This window comes from Manacus vitellinus, unplaced genomic scaffold (assembly GCF_001715985.3).
Source record: "Manacus vitellinus isolate BGI_N305 unplaced genomic scaffold, ASM171598v3 scaffold_22_pilon, whole genome shotgun sequence".
NCBI classification, from domain to species: Eukaryota; Metazoa; Chordata; class Aves; order Passeriformes; family Pipridae; genus Manacus; species Manacus vitellinus.
This window is the reverse complement of record NW_021939632.1, coordinates 4,205,195-4,211,194: the sequence shown is the minus strand read 5'-3', so window position 1 is coordinate 4,211,194 and position 6,000 is coordinate 4,205,195.

The following is a 6,000-nucleotide window of genomic DNA, read 5'->3' as shown; positions in this document are numbered from 1 at the left end:
GAGCCGCCCGGCCCGCAGGGCACCGGTGAGGCGGGGGGACCGCTGGAGCACGGCCTGCACACCGTGTGGGCTCGTGTGACACTCCTGTGAGCAGCCTGCTGGCGGCTCGAGCAGCGGCGGGTCTGGCACAGGCTTTCCCGGGAGGGGAAGACCGCAGGGAGAAGGGGCAAGCCCACCGCGCCCACTGCCTGCAGGGAAGAGAGGCCGCCTGTGCTGCCTTCAAACGCAGCGATGCAGAGCACGGAGAAGGACGGGGGTGGGGGGAGTTAAACAGAGCGGAGACAAGCTGCAGGGAAGGCGAACAGGACTCAGATGGGAGCACTTTGGACTATAGGGCAGAAGGTGAGAGGATAACCGGTATTGCCGAGTGCTGCTGGGGACCAGGCCCTACAAGTGCAGAACAGAGCTCTGGGGGGGTAAAACCAGACCAAACCTAGGCTTTCTGTGAGCCGGGTCATCCAAAGACAGTCCCCCAAATCGCAGTTAGCATTGCATTTTGCAGCCTACCCGGAGCAGGCTGTGTTAGCCTGTGCTTGCACACAGCAGGTCAGTGTGTTTGTGGCTGAACTGGCTGCGCAGACATGCTTGAGCTCGAGCTGTTCTGGACATTCAGATAAATTTCCCTGGTGGATGTTTTAGGGGGTGATCTGGAGCAAAATCAACCCTGGCCTCATTGTCTGGAAGCTAGGCAAGAACATTGACTCACACTTGATCTCTGGACCATGAATCCACAATAGTAACAGTCTCATTAGAAAAATAATTTTGCTGTAGATGTCCAGACCGTTTCACGTGAAATGAGAGAAGAGGAAAGTGCATATGTCAGTGGCAAAAAATTTAAATTATGCTGAAATTTAGAGCTGGGCACATATGTTCAGCCAATCACTACAGTAGCCTACTACAAGTTTTTATTTCCCCATAGCACTGCAAAAGAAAAAGCAGAGTTGACATGGAAAACCAGTCAAAATATATGCAGTAGAATATCTTTATGCTGGTGCAAGTGACTGACCCAAGTGGAGCCCCAAATGCCCTTCTAGATGGTGTAGTTTTCTCAGAGGGGAGGAAAAAAAATGCATTTCTAAATACAGCAAATACTCAGAAGCAATAGCATGCAGCAATAGTGATAGTAAGCATTATCGTGAGTACTAAGATCTAGATCTGAAGCCAAATGGCAATTAGCCATAAAATATTTAGGTATATGGCTTTTTTCTTGATTTTAAAATAGGTCGCTAAATAGTCACAGTTGTGGTTTCCGGGCTCAGTCTGGTGGCAACAGTAACATTTTAATTTATACTAAAGAGAAGTAAAATTTAAATCCATGACACAAACTAAGAGTCATACGACCTGAAAGCAAGAGAATACAAATGAGCTCCCTGGAGAAAAGAGGCTGTGATGAAACAAATAGAATAATATAGAGGGATGACTTGACACTGTCACCGGAGCGACTGTATTTAACTTCTTTGGAAGGAAATTAAATGAGCTTAAATTGGGACAACTGCTTTATTTTCAGAGAATTATATCTGAAGCCTACAGACAAGTGCTATACAGTTTTTTCTCCCCCTGAAGCCAGGTACTATAAATTGCCAATTTTCATATGTCACTTGACATGACAAAGTCAGCAAATGTCACCATACTTTACAGAGGTAGGTTTGAGTATTCCCACTGAGTCTCACAGAAGTAGAAAGTTCCCTCTTTGCAGACAAAGACTTATAAAAGTTGTGTTAGCTACATGATATACTAGGAGGGAGGGAATGTTAAGCTGAGACACTTCTTGTTGCCCAGTAAGCATCCACACTGAGGTAAGATATACAGCACCTAGCAGTCACCTATTTGTTGGCAAATAAAAAGAACAGTGAAAAATTAGTTTTTAACAACACCATTAGGAGGTTTAATACTACATCAGAAATTGCTTTCCCCTTCCTCTAACTCAGGCTCTGAGCCTAGTGACTGTTTTTATTGGATATTGCTTCTGCCTTGAGACTGGAGGTATAAAACCTAGCACTGAACACCTTTATGGTGCTCCTAGACACATACCACCTGAGGGACTGAAAACTTCCTTGCTAAACACAAGTGGGATTTTTTTTTTCCCTGGGAAGTATAAGTACCTTTACAATTAGCCTTAAGCTTTAGTTTAAAGACATGTTGTTTGGCACATCTCACTAAACACTCTCTGCAAGAACCACACTTGAATGGAAAGGGAATTCAGGACTGTTGACAGCTTATCTGCTGACTTCATACCCCACCTTAGGCAATTCAGCTGAAAGATGAGCTAAACACTGCGAGTTCCCATTACAACCTTTGCAGTATCTTGCCCTGTTCTAATTTTCCTTTAAACAGCTACATTGAAAAGCTCTACAGGGTAGATCTTGTCTACACTTCTACACTTCTACAACAAACAGTTATGTTCAGTGAGCTGTGGTCTACTGAAAAGTCTGGGTCTAAATGTGAGTAGGTTTTAAAAGTATTCACTTTCCTTCTTCTATTCGCTTATGTGATGACCAGTGCCTTGATAATGCAACTTGCGATGTCTGGTTTGGAAAATGCAATTCTCAGTGTGGTAGGAATGTGAACATGCTGGTAAAACTGAATATCTGTTCTGCAGATTGTAATTCTCTTGTAGTATTTGAAGCTCATGATCTGGAAAGCTATTCTGAGGACTTAAGAAGTTTGTAGCACTCAGTTAATACTGTGTCCTTCCACACTTGCATGTTTTTGATGCACTTAATTAAAAAACATTCTATACCTACTCAGTCTGTGATATTGAGATGCTTTTAATTCAAATCAAAACCTATCAGCTTTCAGATCTCACCCACTTTGGCTGCAGGGCTGCTCAAACTAAAAGGTCAGGAGAAAAGAAACATTTTTTAAATGAAACTTTTTTAGACTTCTCAATCAAAATATGAAGTACTTTCCAACTAATATTTTCATCTTTAGGCAGAGGCCAATTAGTTTAAATTTCAGCCCTCCATTTTGCAGATTTTCAGACAAATATTGAAAATAAGGGCTTAGAAAAGAAACTGTATTGTAGCTTCACCTATGATGCTTGTGACTGAGTCACGAAGTCTTTTATCTCTTAAGAAAGAGGCCCATTGGAGCTGATGCAGACAGATCCATGATTTTTGGGAAAACGTGGTTTCAGATTCCTAGACAGGGTAACTACGATTTCACAGGTTGAGACATTTCCCAACAACAAACCTGAAATGTAACCCTAAACCCAAAAGCTCTGCCTGCAACGTTAGGGGAATGTGGCTTAGATCTGCACACTGTAGCCGCATTCCCTCTTGAACTGCAGTGTCCAGCTTTGTGATTTGGCAATGCAATGGAAGGCCCTGCCTTAGGGAAGAGCTGGTGGTCTCCCATAGAGAGCCCTCTCTGCCCTCTTCACTGTCTGATTCATTGAGGCAAGGTGGCTTCCCTCCCACACAAAGAGAAGGGTAGTGGAAGTAGTTGTGATGAAAGAGAATCTTGGGGCCTAAGTTAAGCTAATAATATGTGAAATATGAGTATTCCTTGTTATCATTGCTAAACCTAATCACCGGGAAGAGGTTGGGCTGGATGCTTCTACAGCATGTGGCCTGTTTTTGTTAAAGAAAAAAGTTGGGAGAGACAGCCACCTTTTTTTTTCTTGCAGTACCTCAGAAAAGAGATTGTGGGATACTGCAAACATTGCATTTACAGAAAACTAAGCCCACTGTCCTGTTAGACTGTACATGGCACTGCTTCCTACCAGAGAGTGCCTGCTTCCCTTCACTGGCACACCCAGGGATGTCAGTAAAGAAAAAATATTGCAGCAGAGTGGGTTAGCGCACTGAGACAAGCCTTCTGCTTTGCATTTTCAGCAATTAAAACCACTATCACTTCACCTTCCTTCAGCTTGGCCATCACAATGTATAGTGGCGGCATCTCAAACATAAGCCACAATGCAAAAGCAAGCAAGAGCTTCATCGTGCCTTCTGTGCCTTCTGTGCAGCCACACAGATCAGGGGGGCTGGAGTGGGCAGGGTTAGGTGTTGAGTCAGGTGTTGGGTCACAGGTATCGAGCAGTCTGCTGTTGTAATTATTCAACTCAGATAATTCCAACCACTTCCTATATGTGCATATAACTGCATATTACTGATTATCTGTTTTCCATGTCTTTTACATGCAGAGTTGTTAGTCAGAAATAGCTTTACTAGTTAAAAATATATTTGGATATGTATAATCAAAATACAATCTCTCTCTCTATATTTTAATTAGCGCAACATGTACTGCAAATTATATTGTATATTCGGTCTAGTCTAGTGGCCAAAAATATTCCATGAATTCGGGTCAACAATTATCAAGAATTCTATTCCTGCCAGATAAACTGAAAATTATCACTTGCTGACTAAGTCAATATGTTATCCTGCTGCTATGCCATATGGCCCTGGATGCTGAGACACAACACAACCTCATCAAGTGACACCCAAACTGGAGGAGTGGTTGATGCACTGGAAAGCAGGAGTTCCATTCAGAAGGACCTTAACAAACCAGAGGAGCAAGCTATCAGGAACCTCATGAGGTTCAACAAAGGCAAATGCAAAGTTGTGCATTGGGATCAGAAGTGCCCCATGTGCCAGGTCAGGTTGAGGGCTGAGAGAATGACCCTACAGCTGGAGTTTGGGGCTCTCAGAACAGCTACTGACAACCTGGAGAGACTCCAGAGGAGAGCTGCTAAGGCAATAAGGGGAGCAGAGCACCTGATGTACCAGGAGGGGCAGGGGCAACTGGCTTGCTTAGCCTGGAGACAAGAAGGCCAAGAGGGGATGTACAGTCTTCCAATACCTTAATCCATTGGAGAAGACAGATGCAGAGTTTTCTCAGAGGGGCACAGCAAAAGAACAAAAGGCAACAGTCACAAGCTGCAACAAGGGAAATACTGATTGGAAAGATGGAAATAGATGATCTCAGTGGGACTAGGGCATCACTCAGACGGGCCCAAAGAGGCTGTTCAGTCTCTACCCTTGGAGATTTCAAAACTTGCCAAGACTTGGAACAACCTGATCTGACTTTGAAGCCAGACCTGCTTTGAGCAGAAGCTTGGAATAAGACCTCCAGGCGTTCCTTCCAACCTAAATTTTTCTATGAACGTATCTCACAAAATACAGTTCCATAAAATACTAAGTGTCTCTTCCACCAGCCATAAAGGTGCCTAAGGTTTTGTCAGGGGTCAAACTGAAATGGCTGAAATGAGAAGTGACCTATCTAAATCTCAGCTATGATTGTATTTGGTATATAATCAGGTTTAAGTGAGATCAATTATTTGATTGCCTATGTATTATATTCAGATTGTCATAACACAGTGAGATATACTAAGCTTGATTCTGCTCTCCCTTTCTTCAAAAATGTGAGATTCAACAGTGATAATGAAGGAAAAAAGGACAGAAAAAAATGAGAATTGTTTTCCCCTGAACAATTAATGCAACTGCTACATTTCATGTAAATATTATCACTGATCTATGATACAATCATTTCTACAGTCAGCAGGCCAGGCCTCATAATATTCCTTCCTCATCAAAACACATAACGTTACTCATACAAGTAAAGGTTTGTAGGCGTGTAAATTAATTTGTAGTAAGATGGTTAAAGTTCTAAATCATGTATTAAATTACTTCTATTGTACAAGTTTAACTTCATTTTCCAGGCTAGTCACATGCAACAGAGATGCAGTAATGTAGGTATTCCAGCTGCAGGAGTGATTAGCAGCCAGTGCCTTCTAAAACTAGATTTGTAAGTCAGATCATTGGAAAGATCAGTGGTTTGTTTCCTGAATGTCATGAGACCAGCGAGGTGGAATATTGGCGGAAGATTAGGTTTATTTTTGTATATGTGTTTGAAATATTTAAACAGACTAGGATAGAAATTAACTTTTAGGGCTATAAACCCTGATCCAGCAAAGCAAAAAAAGTCATGAGCAAGCCCATCTCAGGTGTACAAGGAACATAAATATAGATTTATCCTTGAACAGTGGCCCAAAGACCCATT